Here is a 24,193-nt window from a genome sequence, read left to right on the forward strand (position 1 = left end):
TAGGGTGGCAGCTGCTTTTTGCCCAACTGGGTCAAAACAAGGTAACTGCATGTGATTATCGCTAACACTAATTTCCCCCAAAATTAAGGCTTTTTAAAAACTAATTTATTTTGGATTTGCATTTTATTTAACATAGCAGGAAATTGCGACATTTTGTGTTGTTGATACATTTGAAATCCCTTATAAAATCCCATCTGTTTTAATAACAATGATCATTGCTTACCTTTTCAGATTTTGTTCAGCGTCAAAAACTGCTATGATTCAGCATCAGGAAAACAAACAGCATTTCTCTTGCCAAATGTTGGGGTTTCGAGCATTGGGGCTAATTATTGGGCAATCGGAAATAGTACCAATGGTACCAAACTGGCAGTGTGTGATCTTTGCACTGAACTTTGCACCAAGCGACCACTGCAAATCAGCATTTACAGATGCAATGGACTTGACCTTGGTTGTCTCCAAAATCTGGATATTGGCAATGACTCATCATTCCTGGGTTTCACAGAGAAGGTTGGTTGAGCATATTAACTAATGTGACATATGTTCAGTTGTTCCAGTCCCCCACTTCACAAGATCTAAGAGGCTTTCTGGCAAATGGAGTCAAAGGAGAATACGATTCACGTGTTCATGATCCCACACAGCAATTAGCAACAATTGTTCAATACAACAGCACACTGGTGCCCGCTGATGGGGATATGCATCAGAAACCTGTATCAACGATCCTAGACGGTTCTAGGTCTCGGACCATCTCAGTGGTCCTAGGTCTAGAACCATGGTGACTTGTGACTGTGTAAATTAGCTCCAGTGAGTTTCGTTTTTTTTATAGTGTGAAGCTGACCCACGTGCATTGGAGCACTTCACGACACAACCTGACTAGGTTACGCTTTTTTAGGCACACGGAGATTTAGTGATTTGCTCAGAATCACAGAACTTTGAGCAGAGTCCTTGATTTGAACCTCGTGCCCCATGTTCCAGAGTTTATCTCTAAAGTCTCTGAAATTCCAGCATGGATTAGACCCTTTCTTAGAAAGCATATGCATCAGTTGCCTCAGTTGCACTAGAATTATATGCATCAGTGGGCCCAGGCAGTACATTTGCATTATGGCGTCTCACGGCAACATTGAAGACCTCACTCAGTAAACAGTTTTAATGGCCCACACAGTAACTAACCTTAATGGCCAGACACGGTGAGAATCGCTGCCAGCTCTTTCCAGCATGCTCCTGTCTGCAGCTAAAGTGAAGAACCGACTCATATTAGTGGACCATGTGAATCTCCAGTGCCCGGAAGTGCCACAAGTGCACGCTGCTTACCAAGCAAGTTGTACATTTCAGCAAAACCCCCATGTTATTTTGACAACAATGATGGTGAACACTATCATGAGCATTCTTACATTATTGTTGTGCACCAGTAAGGTCAAACCTAAAATATTATTTTGTCATTAATAGTACTGTCAAAATGGAGCTGAAACTTTGCTAAAAGGGTGAAGGAAGTAGTTTTTTCATCCCGCTATGGTTCTAGCAGTAAACCCCTGATGGGAGGTTCACAACAGTTTGAACTAGGGGAAAGGAAACCACTGTTGGGAGTGTGGTGCTCTGGTGCACTGGAAGTCAAGGATGTGAACCGTGGGTATAAGGGCTATGCATGCCCATTGCAGCGTAAAGCCATTGAAGTCAACTGGGGTAGGCCATTGTTGAGAAGGTAATGCCATTGTAGCTAGTGGAGGCGAGTGTTATGATGCATATAACACCATTGAAGTCCATTTAAATAACTACTGTGGAAGGTCTGTTGCTGCCCCGCTGGAGGATACTCTGTGCTAGGAGAGTGATACATATGATTCGAGGGTTTTGCCAGTAACGTAATCAGGGGTAATACATTTCATCCTATTTAAATCAGTGAAGTTCAGCCAGCTATTGGTGGTAGTGTGATGCAGGTTTGTGGAGGGAATTGCTGTTGAAGTCAATCACGTTCAACTTTAACAGGGTGATGAAGGAGTTTGATCCCATTTAGGTTCTAGTGGGGAACCAATGCTTTGTGGAACATGTTGGCTTGTTAGAGGGGAATGCCACTGAAGCAATGTTGGAGGTGTGATGTACGTGAAGCCAGTCGAAGTCAGTCCCTGCTGGGAGCTAACGACACTGAAGTCAGTGGGTGACTGTGAACCATTGCTAGGAGTGTGTGCAGGGTTGCTAGGAGGCAGATGGCATTGAAGTCTATGGAGATAGTTTGCTTGTTTGTTCGGGATGTTTCTGGGTCAAAAGATGAGTCTGGAGGCAGTGACCTACTCTTTAGAAAGATAAGATGAAAGAAATGGGATCACACCAACTACTTTACACAATGTATTCACTCCAGAATGCATCTGTTAGCATCATAGAGCACCAGTGAGTTTGGTATAAATACCTACGATCCAAGTGCCAAGAAGGAATTCAGTTTGGTTTAGGTGTATGAGTAATACTTTGTAAATACAAATGTCCTCTAATTTGATGGTCATTTCAGTGGTTTCATTACAGCCTCCAAGTAAGGGTTGGTACAGTGCTCTGAATATTTAGTGTGTGCTGAAACTTTTGTTGACTGAGCTGTCTTGTTATTCAATGAGATGGAGGGAGATTGGAGGTTCAACTTGTCATCAAGTGAGCTATCCAGCCAGCTGTCCCTTCTGGAACATGTATTTGTACTTCTTTAACCCCTTCAGTGCTAATGACAAGGGTAACTCGTCATGGAGTTTCCATTGATTTCAATGGAAATTCAATGTAAATCATGAGCATGCCTTAGCATCCAAGTGGTTAAGATAAACACTGGTCTACAACAGAATGCAAAGCAATGAGGACTTAACAAGGACTGTAGGCTAACGATCTGACCAGAGAGCTCAGTTTATCTCCTATCAGAGGCACTAGGCCATGTAATCAGTCACGTTTTTTGTATTCTGCTCTTTGAGGTTTACTTTTCTCCTTATACATTCTGGACCACAAGTACTAGATGTAAAGTGGTTTACGTTTGAAAGGTAACATTATCTTTATAGGTCCTCCCTTTTTGAGCAACTCCACCTCTCATTCAAGAACTTGGAGTTTCGTTCCCTCTCTCCTGTGAAGCAGTGCGTCCTCTCAGGCTCAACAATGCTCTTCGATCCCCAAGGACATTGTGTCCCTTCTCCCAGCATCAGTGGATCATCTCACCTCCTGCCCTTGAAAAGCTCTTGCCCTGCCCCGAGCTCATGTGCTATTAACTTCCAGGCTGCAGAATCCCAGAGTGAAGTGGTGAAAGAAGCCCGTCACATGCATGAACATGACTAGTTCTTGGTATAACTGGACATGTTTCCACCCATACATCCATCCTTTCACCATTCCTTCCATCTATCCTCTCATAGTTAGTCTTGCATTTATACTTCTACTCACACTTCCAACCATTCCTCCATACTTTTACCCATTCATTTATCCACCAATTCACCCTCCTTTTATCAATCCACCAATTCATCCTTTTACCCTTCCATCCAGCCGTCTATTCATCCATCCACCCATCCACCTATTCACCAAGCCTTTCATAATTACGAACACTTTCTTTCACCCACCCTTGTAAATTCTTGCATTCACCCTTTCATCCACAGTTCCTTCCTTATTTGTATATTTCCTTGCTGTTGCTCTTCCTTCCAAACCTCTCTCCCACTCTCTTTCATTCCCCCTCTTTCTCTCTTAATGCTTTGCTGTGCTTAACTCCTTAGCACTGTGTTGTTTGTCGGTTTCCTTTACGATTGATTTTTTAATAGCTTTTACCTGCAGAGCTGCAGCCAGGACAGGGCCATACATAACTATAATTGTCAACACCACACCGCATAAGTTGTGAAAGCGGGGGGTTCAGGACGCCCACTGGTCATGCCTCTAGGGCAGCAACTGCTCAAAAAACATTTTTTGTACTTGTGCATATGCTTATGTTTAGGAAGAGTGCGAGAATGGAGGTTGTGGCTCATGCAGATACATACCGTCTTTGGAGTGGGCTTTTGAAACAGTTTAAATCACCCTGAATAAGGAGTTTAGTAAAGTGCAAGAGGTAGAAGGTACTTCCCTCGAAATTTACAAACTTCAATCAACTATATATATATACTTTGGAGTTCAAACAGGAGCAGCAGAGAGGAAACCCAAAGAAATGGACATTATCAGCAATAGTATATGTTCTAAGTGGTTTAGCTCTTGAACGGTTTAGGTCCTTCCAACAGAACCGCTCTCAAAGATTCCTAATCAACAGTAAACTGTCCGCTTCCTCTCCGATCAAGGTCGGAGTCCCCTAAGTATCAACCCTGTCCCTTACCCTCTTTAATCTTGACCTTGAACCGCTAGCAGAAGTATTACGCATCACCAATGTCTCCTACCACATGTATGCCAACGACACCCAGATCTACATCAGAATCTCTTCTCCTGAAGAGATCCTCTCCCTGAACGAGGCCTTGAAGCCGACTGTCTCCAATGGCTCACATCTAACCAGCTCAAACTCAACTCACAAAAAGCTGATTTTCTTCTAAAACTCCACCTAAAAACAACCCCCACAATCAGGAATGGACTAAAGCGATCACTGCCTTAAACTGCACTACGACCATAGTGGACTCTGCCAAATCCCTTGGAATAACGCTAGATTGCAGTTTAAATATGCATGGACACATTAACTCAATGGCCATAACCACCAGATTTCACCGGAGCTATCTAAGATAGCTAAAACCCTTCCTCGACGCCCCTCACCTCAAAATGGCAGTCCAGGCACTAGTCATCTCAAGACTCGAATATGGCTGCTCTACTCTCTCGGGCCTCCCCAAGATCTCCCTGACCCCCTTAAAAGCCTGCCTTAACACTGCTGCCAGACTTCTAACAGGCTCAAAGAAATTCGACCAGATTTCACCACACCTGAAAGCTCTTAACTGGCTTCCTCCTGAGGCCAGAATCCAGTTTAAACTCGCTTGTATCACTCACAAAGTTCTATACACTAATTCCCCTGCATTTATCGCCCAGAAACTTGGGGCATCCGGAGGAACCAGAAACTCCTGGTCTGCCAGAGACCTCCTGCTCCAGCCTCCGCCCTTGCGAAAGAAAAAAACATACAATTGGGCTTTCTCAGAGGCTGCAGCAAGAATAGGGAACTCACTTCTGCCTGCCATCAGAAAAATTCCATCCCTGGCACACTTTAAAAAGAAGGCCAAACCCTTCCTAATGGGCGAGTTTCTTGCCTAGGTCCTGCACTGCACTCACCCCAGCGACTTGTTCTATACCCTACTACTGCCACACCTTGTATTTACTAGATTGTACCCAACCGTCACCTCCGGGCATCACTCCCTTAGACCTCTCGCTCTTGTAAAATGGATATATTTCCTTTCTTTTCACAAATATTCCCTCCCCTTACTAAGTTCTTTTGTATTCAAGTTTTAATCCTGTAAAGCGCTCTGATACCCTTACGGGTCAAGTTTGCGCTCTATAAAACACAAAAATAAATAATAAAGTATTCCCACGTACAGTGACTATTATATTCATGCCATAGTATATGCCTGAAGAGTGAGAAAGGGTAACACATGGGTACGGGCGTCATACAGCCAGCCGTGGCACTTGCTCTGAGGAGTGTACCAATGAGCATCAGGGAGAAACTGCTATGAGTACGAATAAATGCAACCAAGCCGTACAATGTACAGCAATCTGTTGGGATGGGCACTATAAACCAGCCCCTAGGAGTGGACATTATAGAATCAGTCATAGCATATGCTCTGAAGAGTCCAACAGAAGCAGCAAAGGAGTGATAAGTATTAAAGGGCGTTATACAACCCACAATGGTATATGCTCTGAGGGATTCCAGAACAGACAGAGGAGCAACCATAATGCAACCAGCCAAGTGGAAGCCTGAGAAGTCCAACCAAAACAGAAGAGTAGAAATCAATAGAAATGGACATTGTAAAACAGCCATAGCATATGCTCTGAGGGGTCCATTGTGGAATGCCAGCAACGCAAATGCCATACAAGCAGATTGGGATATGCTCTTGGGAGTCTACCCAGGAATGACGGAGAAGCAAATTCTAGGAATGGGCATTATCCAAACCGCTGTAGAGTAAGCTGTGAGAAGAACCACTCTTGAGCAGTAGAGGGAAAAATGGCATATAACCATCTGTACTATAAGACTAAGGAATATACTTAGCAGCAGCAGGCAGCAGGCAGCAGGCCATAAGAATAAGCTTTGTAGAATCAGCCACAATATATGCTAAAAAGGGTGACACAAAGGACACCAGATAAGCTAACATCATACAAACAGCCATAGTATGTGTTTCAGGCTTGTCATGGAGCAACCCCTATGGCATGAGTAATTATAAAAGGATTATAAAATAAATAGTATGTGCACAGAGGATTGTACTCAGCATCAACAGAGTGCCAATCCAGCAAAATAGGCATTATACACCCGGCCTAGTATATGCGCTGATGTGTCCACCCTGGTGCATCAGAGCAGCAGCCCATGGATATCAGCATTACACAAATCTTCACAGTATATGTGTTGGGAAGTCCACACAGGAGCAGCAGAGAAGCAAGCCATAGGAATCGTCTGTAATATACGCTCTGATGGGACCCGCCAGGAGCGGGTTAACAAAATTTTATTTCACATTGTAAACCCAAAAACTCAAAACTGCACTCTACTGGCTAAATGACAACGCACAGAAATGGCAATTTCAGGCATGAATTTACCACCTAACCACTAATGTGCAACTCACAATTAGACCTAAAGTTGCATCCAAGCTATGTGCCAACAGTTTGTGTGCATGTCTGCTTGTGAAAAAAGTGTATTTGCAACCTCAAATCACAAATTCTAATTCACAAAATAAGAATTTGCGGATTTTCCCAGATGATGGCCTGTATAGCGGCAGAAAAGCCACCAGGATGCTGTACCCCTGTATTCAGTTACATGAATAAGATAGTTGTTTATGAGGATCTACTTGGGAATCCGAAATTCCATGATCAAGATAAACATTACCACTATGGTTTTGCCAAGAAAAGATTTCTACATTTTGTTTGTATTCATGTCAATGTTTTTTGTGTGTGGTGGAAGCTCCCTTAGTCCATCTCCCTCACCCACTCCTCACCCCCAACACCCTGCAGGTCACACTTCGAGTCCCCCATCACAAACCCTTAATCTACAAAAAGTTGAGGTCTTGATTTTCTTGATAATGGTGTTCTGGGTTTCTATCTTAACTTTAGTTTCAAAATCTCTGAAAAAAAAATTGTTGTAGGGTAGTGGGTAAACTTTAAAAAAAAATGGTATTATTGTTTTGCAGGATATACCTCGAATCTCCCCATAACCCATCACTTACCCACTTTTTGAGTGAATGGGTGCTTTTTTAATGGTCTGACTTGACAGCGCAGCTGTTGGGAGATAATTATGTGAGCATCACTAGAGAGGGGCTTTAGCTACGCCCACATGTTAGGAGGCTGAAGTACATGTTTTGATAGGGCACTAATTGTGTGCTTCCACAAAAAAAAGTGCTCGCCCTACACACAGCTGTGATAATTTTGTTTATTTATCCAGCTGCTGAAGTTTGATCTTTCAGGAGCACACACATGGCATTGGAATGCTATTATAAAGTCTTAGATACTTAGATAATTTATGTTATTTTTCTCTGGCAGCAGCACAGATAGGAGGATGGCAGACCATAGCTACATTGAGTTTTAGTTCTGGCTTGACAGTGCAACTGTCACTTGACCTTTTAACTTACAGCAACACTATATTATAGTTCTCTACTTCCACACAAGTGCATATCTATTTTCATGCTATTTACTAGTAATGCTTCAAATGACAATACAACATTCCTTGATAGCCAGACATTTTGGCATTGCCAATGCTTTTTTTAATTTCCTACTTGCATCTTCCCTCTTTGGCTGTTTTTAACATGCCTGATCAAGATTACTAGGGACTCAGTTTGGTTGCCTGCAGTATTTATCGTCTGTAGAGACGACCATAGCAGTGTCAACAATCTTAAATATGAGAGCACAGAGATGACAATGATGGAACTCTTCCTTGGTTCTGGTCATAAGCTAGTAAGTTCCCTTTATAGGTCAGGTTCAACAGTCTAGCGGTCGCCTTACCTTATGTGATCAACCTAAAAAAAGAGCTTTCAAGAGTACTACAGAGTGAAGTTTTGATTCCGCCCACATGTTGGTGGACAGGATTACATGTTTTGATTGGGCAGACGTTATGTGCGTTCACAGAAAAAGTGCTTACCTTCCAAGAGCTGTAATCCTTTTATCAAGTTGATTGAGCCAAAGCTCTTTATCCATCTTGTGAGTTGCAGCCTAACTGTGTTTACTAGGGACTGTGCACTTTGTTTTTTGGCCAGGAGAGGGAGTAAAGTTGTATTCAAACAGTATTGTTAGATTTCAGGTTAGTGAGGCCTTTACCTGCAGAAGTCCAAAGTGTGGATTGAGCCTGTCTGTCTCCTAGGAGATTCTGAACAGGAGAAGCAGCTCCCCAGCCCCCATCCCCAGGCCAGCAGACCATTGGCTATTCAGCTACCAGGCAACTCTGAGCCCTCCCCTCACACCTGCCCGGGCCCCTTAAGGCTTTGCTGGGTGCACCCCAAATCATTCTCCTCCAGCTTGTGAGTTGCAGCCTACCCGTGCCCCAGATTGCAGTGAGCAGAGTCCAGGAAGTGGTAAGGAGACAGACTAGTGCTGTCTCTTCCCCAAAACAAAAGTTGTTAAAAAAAACGATTTTCCCTTTCTGTGATTACGGTCTTTGCCTGTGGTTGTTACAGTTTAAAATTGTAGTTTTAACCTGCCTGTGATTGCATATTTTAGCACCTGTTTTGTGTTTTACACTTGTGGTTTTCCCACCCCATGATTGCTTCCAGTTAACATGTTGAATTGTGGGATTTGCAGTCCAAGCTCTGTAGTTTATCCCTCTCAATCCTGGTGACAATTCAGTTTTCCCTCCAAATTTCTCCTTTGCTCTGTGCTAAGACCTGTATGTTAAAACAGTGCACCTCCAGCCACCATTTTGTGTTCCCAAGCCAGTGAAACAAGCCCCCCTGCCACCCTCCCAACAACAGAGATATTCTACATCAGAGGGTGCTTCTGTGAGCTGTTTAAACTGTGTTTACTAGGGACTGTGCACTTTCGGTTTTTGACCAGGAGAGGGAGTAAAGTTTTATTCAAACAGTATTGTTAGATTTCAAGTTAGTGAGGCCTTTACCTGCAGAAGTCCATAATGTGGATTGAGCCTGTCTGTCTACTAGGAGATTCTAAACAGGAGAAGCAGCTTCCGAATCCCTGGACAGCAAACCCTGTCTGAGGAAGCTGGGACCTTATATGGTCTGCTAGTGTTTGGTACATGTGTACACTGATTGGTGGTTGTATCTGGTGTTTCTATTGGATTAGGGTTAGTGTCCTCATTGGCTGGGTATTTGAGGGTTCTGATTGGTTTCTGGGTCTGTGATTCAATCAATGTAGGGTTGGTGCTAGGGCTAGGGTTAGGATTTCTATTGGAAGTAGGGACTAGGGCTTCCTATGTTATTGGTTGTTGTGAGTAGGGTGGGGTTAGGGCTAGGGTTAGACCTTTAATTGGAAGTAGCGATTAGGGCTTCTAGTGTGATTGGTTGCTGGACTAGTTGTGGGACTAAGAGTAGGGTTAGGCTTTCTATTGGAAGTAGGGACTAGGGCTCCCTGTGCCATTGGCTGCTTGGACTTGGGTTGGGACTACTGGTAGGGCTAGGGCCTCTATTGGATGTAGAGATCAGGTTTTTGAACTGATTGGGTGCTTGGACTAGGGCTAAGATTGGCTGTAATGTCCTGGTGTACTATTGGGTCTAGATTTTAGGGCTAGTGTTGTGATTGGATAGTGTTAGGGGTTGGGTTCCCATTGGCTGAAGGGTTCCCCTGATTACTAGGGCTATAAAATGCCAGGGTTAGGAGGTCTCAGCCCGGGCTTCGAGGCTAAGGGCAGAGAGGACAAGGGCAGTTACCTGTTTGAGACGGACCAGGGCCAGAAATGCTGCCTATTTTACCACTTGGCAATACCCAGCCCACACCATCCACATCCACAAACGTATGGTGCCTATGGATCTACATATTTATCACCTTCTTCTAATTTAGCATTTCCAATGCACTACCCTATTTCTCAGCCTATACAACTATCAATATATCCTCTACATCCACTCTCATTTACCCCAAACCCCATACCACTACTATGATCCCCAAAATAACCCTTTCTAGACTCTCTACTACTCGACCCTCCTTGCATCATCTGACACCTCTTTTACTATACTGATTCCCTAAAACAAACCAAAAAAAACATCTTTCACTCTTTTATCCCTCCACTATCCTTTTCAATCAAAATTAACAGACTAACATGTTCACTTCTCAAATTCCGAATTCAACTATACTAATTCACCACTAATCTTTTATGGGTTCCGGAGTGGCATGCGACTTACCGACTTGCAACACCCATAAGCGGTAACAAGTGCTATATGAATGCAAACCTTTCTTCCCCTTTTATCCCTCCGCTATCCTTCTCACTCCAAATAACTGACTAATATTCACCACTGAAATTACTTCATATTTCACCATATTAATTCACCACTAATCCTTTATGGGCTTCCTGAATAGCGTCCGTCAACATCCCGTCAGGGGTAACAAGCGCGATATAAATACAAACCTTCTTCCTCCTCTATCCTTCTGCTATCATTCCAAATCCAAATAACTGACTAACCTATCCACCACTTAAAATGTACTTGCATGTTTCACTATATATATTAAGTCAACACTAATCCTCTATGGGTCCTGGAGTAGCGTGCTACTCGTCGAAAAAGCACTTCAATGCCTTGTCAGGGGTAGTAAGCACTATATAAATGCAATTAAAATACAATACAACATAGCTTGACCTGTAGGCCACACAGATGCAACTGCAATGCTATATGCCTCCTACATAATTAGATAATGATGGTATCTGTTCTTCTCTGACAGTAGCACAGATAGAAGAAGAGTAGTCATTAGGAATGTATTGCAGTCAAAGCCACCTCCCCTTTCCCTTTCTATCATCTACTTCAGGGATAATGTAACATGACATTCCTCGAGAGAATGGTGTTTTTTCTAATTCCTATTTTTAAGACTTATGGGCTGGAGAGGCTTTTTTAAGCGCCTTGACTCCTAAAAAGTTAATTTAATTATTGATTTTTATGTCCTTTTTAATACTCTACTAATATATCTATTGTATATCTAAATTTGCACATATTATATTAAACTAATTTATTTATTTAAAAAGTGCCCTTCGGTGAACCCTAAAATGCCTTACTACATATTAGTGTTACCTATCCTCGAAGCATAAAAACTGGTACACAAAGTTCAAAGTTCAAAGTTTATTATGATTTGGCTCTCACTGAGGGCCACATAAAAAGTACATACATATTAACATAACAATAAGACATAAAAACAACACACGGCAACAGGACTAGGCACAAATTATCTGCAAGTAATGCAATCATCAGCATCTCCCGTAAATTCATTAATAAATATCTAAAAACTCTTTAAAATATTTAAAAATTCTGGAACAGAACATTTCGTTAGGGGGACAATAAAGTGCAAGGAAAAACATTTTTACATTCACAATTCCCAATTGTAAACAAATTGGTTTTATCCATTTTTGACGCATAGGGCGCAATATCGGACAAATGAACAGAACATGGTTAAGATCTTGAATAGCATTATTACATAAATTGCATAGAGGAGAAACTCCATACCATTTTGCTAAGAGTGGATTAAGTGGAAGCAAATTATGACGTAAAAGGTACCATAGTCTACGGACTCCATGAGGAATATTCCAAATTAGATATTGTTGGGCTAATTTTGGTGTATAGGTTGTGACCAGGGCTTCCCTTTCTTTATGCTTCTGTTGGGCAAGCATATCCGACTTGTAACATAGTTCCCAGGACATATTTTTTAACTTCAACTTTAACTCTAGTGGAGAAAGCAAGAATAACGTGCTTTCATCCAGTTCAAGCAGCAAAACCGCTTTTCTAAAATTCTTTACCAGCTGCGAGAACTCATTAAAGTTGCCCAATAATTCCTTTTTTAATATTGCTCGTAAGGTGCCCGGTTTACCTCTGGCCAAGCAGGCTACCCATCTTACGAGGGCAGCCAACCCCTGAGCCCAACAACTTCGAAGTCCGAATTCCAGCCTGCATGATGATGTAGAGCAGGCAGAGTTAAATGAAGAAATTTTCCTTAGTACCTTTCCTTCCATTTTTTGCATGAAACCCCATTGTTTCAAGTCCACTAATTCCATTCCATAGAGGAGGGTTGCAGGAATTTTCGCTCTAAATACATCCAAGCATAAGGAAAAATGCCTCTTCCCTGTAGCTTTATACAAAGAACATAGTCCCCTTCCATGTGCCATAGCTTTTCGTGAACTATGTTCAATGTGTGGCTTTTCACTGAGATTAGCAGATATTATTTTGCCTAAAAACATGTAGGATTTAACTACCTCAAGTTTTTCTCCGCTAATTGACCAATTATAGCTACTAGATCTGCACTTTTTCTTTCCAAAGATGCACATGATTTTACTTTTAGAGCTATTAATTTTCATAAAATGTGCATCAGCGAATTGATTCAGTGCATGAAGACGGTTAGAGAGACCTTTCGGGGTCAGATCTAAAACGAGTATGTCGTCCGCATACATTAGAATCGATATAGCTGTCCCTCCAATTTTAGGGGCTAATCCCTCACAAACTGCAACAATGGTTGGTAAATCGGCCATATACAAGGAGAACAATATGGGTGCCAGAATACACCCTTGTTTTAATCCGTTCCGGGAGGGGATCGATCGCGAAAGACCCCTTTCACCACCTTGTAACACCTTGCACCATGTGTTCAAGTGTAAAGACTTAACTAAATTCAATAGATGTCCCGGCATACCCAAAGCCGTCAACTTTCTCCACAACGTTGGACGATCCACCTTGTCAAACGCTGTGGAGAAATCTATAAATGCTACGTATACGCCACCACCCCGTACACGAGCATATTTATCCATGATTACCTGTAACACTGTTAAATTATCTAACGTTCCATGCTCTTTTCGAAATCCTGTCTGTTCCATGGGTATAATATTATGTAAGTTTGCCCAATCTGTTATTAGCACTAATAAGAGTTTAGCAAAAATTTTCCCTATTGAGTCTAATAGAGCTATTAGACGATAATTAGAGGGATTATCCCGATCCCCTTTTTTAAAAATTGGGATTAGGATACTTCCCCGCCAAGATTCGGGGACTGTTTGTGACTTAAAACACGCCAGAAATACTGGAAGAAGAATCCTACTCCAGGTAGTTACATCTCGCTTGATTATAGACATGGGTAATTCATCAGGTCCCATAGCCCCAGAAGAGCGCATGCTCTTTATTACGGATGCTATGGAATGCTCAGTGGGGAGTTCCATTTTAAAATCACTATTAAGCCCTGGATCCCATGAGTCCTCCCCTGCCCCATTTGGCGCATATAGGGATGTCACAAATTGGGTCCAGGCATCTTCCGTAATAACTATAGGAGTGGACGTTATTATAGATCCACATCCTTGCCTTATTAAGGACCAAAAATCTCTAGAGTTTTTACGACTTGATGCCTCTCTTAACTTGATCCATAAAATGTCTTCTTTATCTCTTTTTAATTTGGATCTCAATCTTACCCTCCTTCTTTTTAATAGAGCTAACTGAGACTCAATTTCCCCTGATCTATTAAGGTATTGTTTCCTGACAAGTTTATTAATCTCATTGTTTAACCTTAATAATGGACTAGGAGAAAAGTATTTCTTTTTGTAATTTCCTGTGATCCTCGCCATTGCGGTAACTTTTTTAATAAGGTTTTCGAGGAACAGGAATTCCCTACCTTGCCAGTGGACAAGCTCCGTTAGTAATTGGGTAAGAATGTTTTGTACATTCTTGTTGTTAGTAAATCCCCAATAACATCTAAGTGTATTACAGTTAATAGAAAAACCTCTATTCTTTAGGGACCATAGGCTAGTTTCAGGGGGAGATAATGAGACAGTTAAGTTGATAGTTTTATGGTCACTCAGGGGGGTATGCGAGATCACTAAATCTTTAAGAAAAGAGAACATGTCAAAGTCTGTTATTACGTAGTCCAAAATAGATTCTCCCCTAGAGGAGCCATGTGTATAATTAGCCGGAGTATCTGAAGGCATCCTGCCATTTATAATAATTCCCTCCAGGGAACTAAGTTCCCCTAGAAGAATCTTGCTTCTTTTATTAGTTTTTATTTTAATAGGCAGGAGGGCTTGAGGTATATTATATGCTTCTTCCTTTACTTTGTTTCTAAACATGTCCAAAGAAGTATTAGACACTTTACAATTTAAGTCCCCCACCAATAGTAAGTATGGGGGGTGATCCACCTCTACTAGTTGTTTTACGTAGGAAAACATACGTTTTAAAACTATCGTAAAATTATCTTCTGGGGGAATATAGGCATTTAATATTATAAGGGAGGACCGTTGAGCAATGGAGTCCAGGTTAGAAATGGTTATGGATTGGAATAGGTTACTCTCGTCTTTATAATGTGTGAATTGCCATTGTAATGCGTTAGATAGCAAACAGGCAATTCCACCTTTAGCATGGCCTTTTTTAGATGGAGTGGCAGGGGCCTCTAGGACGAAGTAATCATTCCCTCCATATGGGAGAGTTTTACACCATGCTTCCTGAATACATACCACATCTGCATTCAAGGAGAGAAGAAAATCAAATTTCTCAGGGCAATTAGACAAACCAGCGGCATTCCAAGAGACAATTTTTAAACCGGTGTTAAAGATGCGAAACTGGTCGTTGGTTTCCCAAGGAGGAATTAGAGAGAACTCCAGGTAACCAGTTCCACATCGAATTGTCTTCATTTAGAGGCTTATTAGTGTTACCAGGTAATGGGAATACCTGGGAAACCATTTGTTTACCTCTGGAGAGCCAAATCTTTAGATCGTTATTACCCAATGAACAATCATCCTGTCCAGAGGTCAACTTTGTGTTTCTTTCAATAGAGGATAAACACAAATTATTATTAACACTGGGTAACACGTCGATTCCTCTACATTGAAAGGCTTCGGCTTGCTGAAGAACTAAATTAGCAATTATTTTAGAGTAAAACTTTACCCTTGTTCGTTGCCCATTTATAGATCTTATTGGGAGAACTAAGTCAATATCATTTGTTAAAACCAACTTTAAGCTATCTATCTCTTTAAAACAATTAAGTAGCCAGGATCTATTCATTTTTAGATCAGAATCAAATAATGGGAGAAAATCCAATGACAGAGTATCCACATATAAAATAGGGCTTTTTGCTAACTGCGGTATTACATTCATAACTACCTCCGTCTGAGGCCGAAAGATAGGTGCAGCTGGATTAAATACTCTTGTTACTGTCGGCGAATGTATATTATCATCGGTACTTATAGATTGAGGAGCAGGAATATTTACTAGTGGGCATGGAACCACCCTCTTCATAGTTGCCTCAACCGGGGTGCTCCCGCATTCTTCATTTATGATACCTTCAACTTCCACCTCATCAGGAATATCTGAAGGTGGGTTATACCCTCTTTCTATGAGAGCAGGTGTTTCAGATATTATGTGTTTTTGAAAGATGATTTGTCTAGGTCTTTTCTTTTTATATTTACGTATCAGTTTCCTATTTTTTCCTCTTGATTTTACTTTAGCAGCTCTGGGATTCCCAGAGGGACCTTCTGGCTCCTTTTTATCATGTACAAAAATAGGAAAAGGATCACGACCCCCCATGTGGGGCTCTTCAATCACATTTTCTTCCAGCGCAACCAATATTGGTTCTGTTCTCTGTAGCAGAAGAGATGAGGAAGATCGATTAGGAGACTTATGAACATCAGCCTTTATAGTCAATCCCAAAGGAACATTTCCCCTCACCTCAGTTTTGTTATCAGCATCTTTTTGAACAGGAAGAACAGGGTTAGCAGAAGTAATCAAGGGATTAATCACATTTTCAAAATTTTTCACATTTTGTGCCAACAGTGCCTGCAATATCCCGGTAACCGAAGACAAAATACAATCAGAGTTTACGGCAAATTTACCCATTAAAAGTAATATGGAAGACAGAATTTGCTCAAGGGCAATGAGTGACTCAGAAATAGGTTTATCATTTTTTGGATAGCTGGATGATGTGAAAGCACAAATCCCCGATAGATTAAATTGCGGAGATTGTACAGCACTCTGCGTAGAGAGATTATCTATGGATTTAATAGAGGGCGTGCTGCTATATAATAGCAGACCAGAAGGTGTTTTTCCACTGGGAGTTTTATTAGCCACTAGATGGGATAAAGATGGCTTATCAACATATCGACCGCAGAGTTCTAAGTCAATGCTAGTAGCTATTGAAACATCACCCTTATCTTCATCCAAATTATCATTTCCCTTAAGAATATTATGGCCCGGAGATTGCGGTGATATTATCAAAGGATCAGCGTCAGCCACATATATTGGACATGAAGGGAGGTTTACCTCACTAGACTGACTCAATGACCTTTTTATTTCCACCATAGGCTCCAACAAACAAACTCCCTCCACATTAGAACAAAGTTCCAGCTGAGGAAAATTATCAGTGTCAGCTACCCTAGGAACTTCTAGGGATTTGTTCAGACTTTTCTCCCAGATTTGTACCAATTGCATCTGACCTTTCATGAGATCATTGGTAGCTTGTTTTTTCCTCAAATGAATAGGACCGGGTATTGTACCAGGTTTCTCCATTACAACTTTCCCGGAACGTAGTTTCTTTGCCTCCATGAAGCAGTAAAAGGGAAATCTGGTCCTACAGCGGAATTCCCAAACTTAAAACTGAAGCACCGTTTAAAATAATATGTGTTCACGGGAGGTGAAAACGAGAAACAAGCTTGCTAAAAAGAAACTGTGTGTCTATAATCCTATCGGCGAAATAACAATCCCTTAAAATATAATGAAACAGCCAACAAACTAAAAAAAAAAAAATCCACAATACCGGGGCCCAGCCCGGCCTACCTCGGCCACTGAGGGCCACAGAGGGCCCGCCCTTTGCCCGGGCTTAGCCCGGCGTCGCCCGCGCGCGTTCCGCGATGCGCGGACCTCAGGCGCTAATGAAGGCAGGTGAGGGGGGCGTGTCAGGTACAGTTCCTGTTACAGGAGGCTTCTGGTCAGTGAAGTCTCTTTGCGACCAGCCGTCTGCAGGCAGTCCCAGGCGAGTGTTTCCCGCGAAGCGGGAAACGCGAGCAGTAGTTTCAACAAGCGCTGCCAAAATGCGCTAACAGATGAAAGGCGCTGGGGCGGCTTCGGCGTTTTTTCTTCAGGGGTCGCTCCGCTGCTTCAGGAGCCCACTTCGTCAAGCGCGACCAAGGCAAACAGGAAAAGGTTCTCCACAACTCAGCGCACCTCAGGCGCTAATGAAGGCAGGTGAGGGGGGCGTGTCAGGTACAGTTCCTGTTACAGGAGGCTTCTGGTCAGTGAAGTCTCTTTGCGACCAGCCGTCTGCAGGCAGTCCCAGGCGAGTGTTTCCCGCGAAGCGGGAAACGCGAGCAGTGGTTTCAACAAGCGCTGCCAAAATGCGCTAACAGATGAAAGGCGCTGGGGCGGCTTCGGCGTTTTTTCTTCAGGGGTCGCTCCGCTGCTTCAGGAGCCCACTTCGTCAAGCGCGACCAAGGCAAACAGGAAAAGGTTCTCCACAACTCAGCGCACCTCAGGCGCTAATGAAGGCAGGTGAGGGGGGCGTGTCAGGTACAGTTCCTGTTACAGGAGGCTTCTGGTCAGTGAAGTCTCTTTGCGATCAGCCGTCTGCAGGCAGTCCCAGGCGAGTGTTTCCCGCAAAGCGGGAAACGCGAGCAGTAGTTTCAACAAGCGCTGCCAAAATGCGCTAACAGATGAAAGGCGCTGGGGCGGCTTCGGCGTTTTTTCTTCAGGGGTCGCTCCGCTGCTTCAGGAGCCCACTTCGTCAAGCGCGACCAAGGCAAACAGGAAAAGGTTCTCCACAACTCAGCGCACCTCAGGCGCTAATGAAGGCAGGTGAGGGGGGCGTGTCAGGTACAGTTCCTGTTACAGGAGGCTTCTGGTCAGTGAAGTCTCTTTGCGACCAGCCGTCTGCAGGCAGTCCCAGGCGAGTGTTTCCCGCGAAGCGGGAAACGCGAGCAGTAGTTTCAACAAGCGCTGCCAAAATGCGCTAACAGATGAAAGGCGCTGGGGCGGCTTCGGCGTTTTTTCTTCAGGGGTCGCTCCGCTGCTTCAGGAGCCCACTTCGTCAAGCGCGACCAAGGCAAACAGGAAAAGGTTCTCCACAACTCAGCGCACCTCAGGCGCTAATGAAGGCAGGTGAGGGGGGCGTGTCAGGTACAGTTCCTGTTACAGGAGGCTTCTGGTCAGTGAAGTCTCTTTGCGACCAGCCGTCTGCAGGCAGTCCCAGGCGAGTGTTTCCCGCGAAGCGGGAAACGCGAGCAGTAGTTTCAACAAGCGCTGCCAAAATGCGCTAACAGATGAAAGGCGCTGGGGCGGCTTCGGCGTTTTTTCTTCAGGGGTCGCTCCGCTGCTTCAGGAGCCCACTTCGTCAAGCGCGACCAAGGCAAACAGGAAAAGGTTCTCCACAACTCAGCGCACCTCAGGCGCTAATGAAGGCAGGTGAGGGGGGCGTGTCAGGTACAGTTCCTGTTACAGGAGGCTTCTGGTCAGTGAAGTCTCTTTGCGACCAGCCGTCTGCAGGCAGTCCCAGGCGAGTGTTTCCCGCGAAGCGGGAAACCCGAGCAGTAGTTTCAACAAGCGCTGCCAAAATGCGCTAACAGATGAAAGGCGCTGGGGCGGCTTCGGCGTTTTTTCTTCAGGGGTCGCTCCGCTGCTTCAGGAGCCCACTTCGTCAAGCGCGACCAAGGCAAACAGGAAAAGGTTCACCTTTCCATCCCTAAACCATAAAATCCCCATAGTATCCATTCATTCATCCATTCTCAAGGCCCTAGAAACACTAGTACCTCTTACTGCTATCATCTCTAAACTTTTAACATCCCTAAACACTACTCTTCCTCAACTGGAAAACTTTACTACCCTTGAACGCTGCCCATCCCATCCCTGAACCTTAACATCCCTTACTACACCTTAACACTACCCTCGCTGAACTGGAAAACATTACTATCCTTTAATGCTGCCTATCACATCCCTGAACCTTAAAACATCTTACTACTCCTTAACACTACACTTCCATGACCCCTAAAAACTCCTTGCTAGTCATTATGGGTACTCTTCCCTGAATCCTACAAACCCATACTATCACGTAATGCTATCCATTTAGGAACCTTAAAAAACCTAAATATGACTTAACACTACCGTCCTTGAACCCCAACTGCTATCCCTTAATGCTATGCATCCTTGAACTCAAAAAACCTAAAAACACAAACATTCTGCATTCCTCGTTATGAGTAAAATTGAAAACATTTTAAAAATATTGAACTGAAACAAACTTAGGGGCCTATTAGGATGGTGGGCGGACTTACCTACGCCCACCATCCTTGCGGTGCTGGGACCGGCCGCCAGTGGTGCGGCGGTCTCGCACCGGCAATTAGGATGCCACCACCACGGTGGCATCTCCCATCCACAACATTGTGGCGGGCGGTGCTCATGACACCGCCCGCCACAATGCAGTGGCTGCACACCGTGCATTTGCATGCACAACTTGGCAGGCACCGCGCGGTGCCTGCCACGTTGTGAATGCAAATGCAGGGGGGTACCATAGGTACCTCCATGTGCCCCCCTACACCTCCAACATCCTGGGGGCCCGCAACAGGCCCCCAACTGTGAAATCCGCATGCCTTTGCCGCCACGGAAAGGCTGATCCCCGCTTGCATTATATTATGGATGGCGTTGTCTAACAGACATCGCTACCATATTTAAACCTTTTCCGCCTGGTCGACTCATCGACCAGGCGGAAAAGTGGCAGACGGTCTTCCCGTCTGCCGCGGTACCCCCGCCAACATAATCAGGCAGTGGATAATGGCGGGCGGATCGCCACCGCCATCCGCGAGGTGGAGATCAGCCCGCCGTTATAATAGATACCTCAATGTTTAGAAATACATTGGGCATGTGTTGCAAATTAATAAATTACGTCTATATATAAAAGTGAAACACACTTTCACCTGCCATGATCAAGGCTGACGGTGAACGAAACATGTGGGCACTGCAGACACTGACACATAAATATAATTGTGTCTTTCAGTGAAAATAACTGTTGTAGAAAGCCGGCTCTTTAAATAGTGGACCAAAAAGAGGTACACTGTGTAATGAGTCCAGGCAAACCCCAGTTGGTAAATAGGGGCACACATGATAACCCAAATGCTCTCTTAAGTGGTAGTGTGGGTGAGCAGTAAGGCATATCAGAGGGTAGTGCTAAGCAGTTGTTGACACACACACTGAGGCAATAAATAAGACACACAAGAATAAATCTGAGACCACAGTCGGTTCGTCGGTACCCGGGCTGGGTCGCTCGAGTGCAGAGTGGAAATGTCAGCTGGGCTTTGTGTGACTTGGTTACTTGCGTTGGTTGGTCTCACGATTGAGGATGCAAAATCAGGAAAACTGGGCCACTCTGGAAGTGGGTCTCTTCAGAGCTGATGTTCCTCGACAGCTCCTTTGTCTTGGAGTCATTGGGAGTCCTGATTGGACTATCACAGTCTCAGCTTGATGCAAGGAGTCCAGGGCCCTGGATATTGGTCCTCTGATGCTGCAGTTGGTCCTGATGTCCTCTCACTTGGTGCGTGGACAGATCTGATCTTCAGGAGCACAGGGCCCTCTTCCTGGGTAGCTGATGTGTTGGGTTGGCTGGAGATCGACAACATGGTAAACCAGACTTTGGGTTTCGATGACTTCGGACTGCAGGGAAGTAGCTCCTCTACTCCAAGGGACATTGCTTGGCAATTTGCTATGGGTTGGCAGTCTACTGGGGTTTTGGAATCTGGTCGGCTGCAAGACAAGTCACAGGGTCCCGACTGTTGAGATTTAGTGTAGCAGGCAGGGTTTGGTGCCAAAAGTCCACAGTAGTCTTCAGTTCTCAGTTTTTCTTGGGACTCTCGGTGTCCTTCTCTACTTGATCGGTCAAATCTCAGATCCCGGTGTGAGAGGTGCCACCTAAATACATTAGGGACGTTATGGGGAGGGACAAGTAGTAGCAAATGGGTTATCTACCTTAAGGATGTCTACACTCTCTATATGCCTACTTCCTGTGGGAAGTTGGCATAACCCTAACCCAGAGACCCTAATTCCACCAAAATTAAGATGGAACTAGGCTGAGAGGGAGGCACGCCTCCTGACTAGCTAATTGTCCGACCGTGCTATGTGCCAAAAGGGCCCAAGGCAGGTGGTGGCATTTGCTCTGTCTGAGGAAGCCTTTGGATTGCATATCAAAGGTGGTAAAGGTCTTTAAAACCTCCTGCTTGATTTGCTGATCACTTAGCCATCCTGCTTGCAGGAATTAACATCACCTCTGGCCAGAGCAGTCATTGTTTCTGCCCTCGGAGAGCGCAGGCTCTCACTTGCAGGGGTCAGAAACCTGCCTGTGGTGGCAGGCTGGTCTACACCAGTCAGTTAGCACACTAGTAGTCGGTAGGTTTTCAGGGGGAACCTTTAAAGTTCCCTCTGGGTGTATGTATTAATACACCCACCACTGAAATCAGTGCGGGCTTATTAGACCGAGATGTTTGATACCAAACATCTATGGTTTCAGTGAAGCCATCATGTAGCTGGGGTTCTCGTTAACACCAGTGTCCAGCCCGTGTACTTAAAATGGCTTCTCTGTTCACTTGTAATATCAAGGAATCGACTCAGATATCACAGGGTCACATCTGCTTAGGCATATATGTCCACACATGGAGTATGGTACACCCTGCCTTAGGGCTGTAAGGCCTGCTGTAGGGGTGATTTACCTATACTGCATGCAGGAGTTGTACCATGTTGTGTCTTCATTTTTCTCTGCACCACGGCCCGCAGCCCACAAAGGCAGTTTACATGTTGGTGCTGAGGAGTCCCCTAGGGTGGCATAATACATGCTGCAGCCCTTAGGCACCGTCTTTAGCCTCCTTGCCCTGTGTACCAAGGGTACCACTACTAGGGACTCAAAAGGGGGGCTAAAAGTATTGCCAATTTCAGGAACAATTGTTCAGTTTAGGGAAAGAGATGTGGCACTAGGGACTTGGATAGCAGGAACCCAGTGCCACTTTATATCAAAATGCATTAGATACCAGGCAAAAAGTGGGTTGACCATGTCAAAATGGGGCACTTTCCTACATCTGTGACCCAATAAGGCTGTTACCTGGAGCAGCTGTACCAAATAGCACACATTTATATTGATATTACTACAAACAAAAGTCAAAATCCAGTTTACAGTCCACAATATAGCAAAGCGTGCAAAAAACACGGTTTATTTACTGCCTCACAGATTACTTGTAGCAATGAGTTTCCAAGGGGACTCAAGTCTCCTTATAGTCTCTTCAATGTAGTTTGACCTTACTGTCCAAATTGAACCCCTTGCATTCTGTTCCTGTTTAAATACCTTTCGTTTCCCCAAGCTACCTCCCATTCCACCTCCACTACCATCTCCCGAACTACTTCCTCTCCTACTTCAATCGCTTCCTCTTCCCTGACTACACTGACATCCAACACCACCGATACTACGAGCTGCAGTTGACTGAAACTTCGCTCGCATCGTCCTCCTAGCATAGTCGCGACCTCTCTCTCAATCCCCTCAACCGGGGAAACCACTCTGGACACAACCATAGCCCCTCACTTCTCCTACAATTTCACCTCCCCTGTCATCTCCCCCATACCCCTACCCCCCGTCGCAGCCCCGCTCCTCAAAATGACTCCCTACCGCTCATCCTTCCCTTAGCCAACGCGATCAAAAACTCACACATACCCCCTACAGCACCGTTACCCACTTCAGGAGTGTTCACAGCTCTCCCCCTTTACACAACACTGAAACCTAATCCGGGAACCATCATAGCTCTCCATCCCGTTCACACTACCCCCCTCCAATCATCGCCCCCTCTACCTCGTCCGCTACTCGCAATAACACCACCAGCAAGGAACCCACCCAGGCCAGCCAGTCCCCCTCCTCTCAGTCGTCTGCACTCCACAGGCCACCCCGGACCTTTCTAACAACAGTACCCCCTCTGCAATTCTACCGCCATCAACTGCACTTCACACTCCTGTCCACCACCAACCTTCCACACAGCCACCCAAATCTACAACCAGCACTCACACACTCTCAAATGTGCGTATTAACCCATGCACCCCGTTACAGTCCTTACACCCCTCCAGCCCACACCACGGACACACATACCCATGTCACCGCCTCCCACCCCTATCATTTCCACATCTGATCCTCGTTTAGATGAGATCATGTCCACACTTCACTCAATCAAAGAGGAGCTCCACGCTTTTAAAATGATGCTTTCACGTCAGCCAGGGTTCTTCAAATCCTATAGACCATGTGTACCTAGCAAGCCCCCATCCAACCTTACCTACACCCCCAAACCCAAGGTGCCCTGCTGGGAATCTACACCATCTCGCAACCCTTCCTCCCGCCCTATGCGCGCCACCAACCCATGTTCGGAGAACGATCTGTGCTCTCTTCTACTCTCCTACGAACCCTCCATCATGAGTTCCACCTCTCCCGAGCACATCCCCATCCTCTCTATCCGCTCCGACCCCAACAGGCCTCCCTCCCACAACTATAGAGGCATAAATAACAACAATCTTAGTAAAGGAGGAGGAGCTTCGCGCGCATCCAAGATAGCCGCGTGAGCTTGGGGCTCCCGAGACCCCCGTAGCCCCCTGCTTATATCCTGTCGTTAATCCTGAATGCTGTGGAGTGATTCTTGCAGTTGAAGCAAAGACGATCTGAACGCTGTAAGCCGTACCCCGAAGGCGCCCCGGAAACCGGAGTTAAGGACTCGGAAAGTTTCCGGCCTGTCTCTCTTGGATGCCTGGAGCTTGGGCTGGCATAGTGCCCGTGGCGTAGTTCAACAACAACGGCGCTGTATACCGGAAGTGGCCGCTCCGGCCCCACAGCCTCACTTGGTTTCACTTTCGATTTTGGCTGGTGCACTCGCGACCCAGCTGAAGAGTGTGTCTGACTGTTGGACACCCCAGTTGACATCGGTGGCCACGGATAATTGACATACTATCCTGGA

At 44.7% G+C, this 24,193-nt stretch overlaps 1 protein-coding gene across 3 annotated transcripts in view; it reads right to left on the bottom strand.

Annotated features, from left to right (window-relative positions):
- The window catches only part of CPM (carboxypeptidase M), a 300,531-nt gene that overhangs the window by 33,982 nt on the left and 242,356 nt on the right, over positions 1-24,193 (bottom strand). The window lies entirely within an intron of this gene.

This window comes from Lissotriton helveticus, chromosome 1_1, assembly GCF_964261635.1.
Source record: "Lissotriton helveticus chromosome 1_1, aLisHel1.1, whole genome shotgun sequence".
Classification (NCBI taxonomy): domain Eukaryota; kingdom Metazoa; phylum Chordata; class Amphibia; order Caudata; family Salamandridae; genus Lissotriton; species Lissotriton helveticus.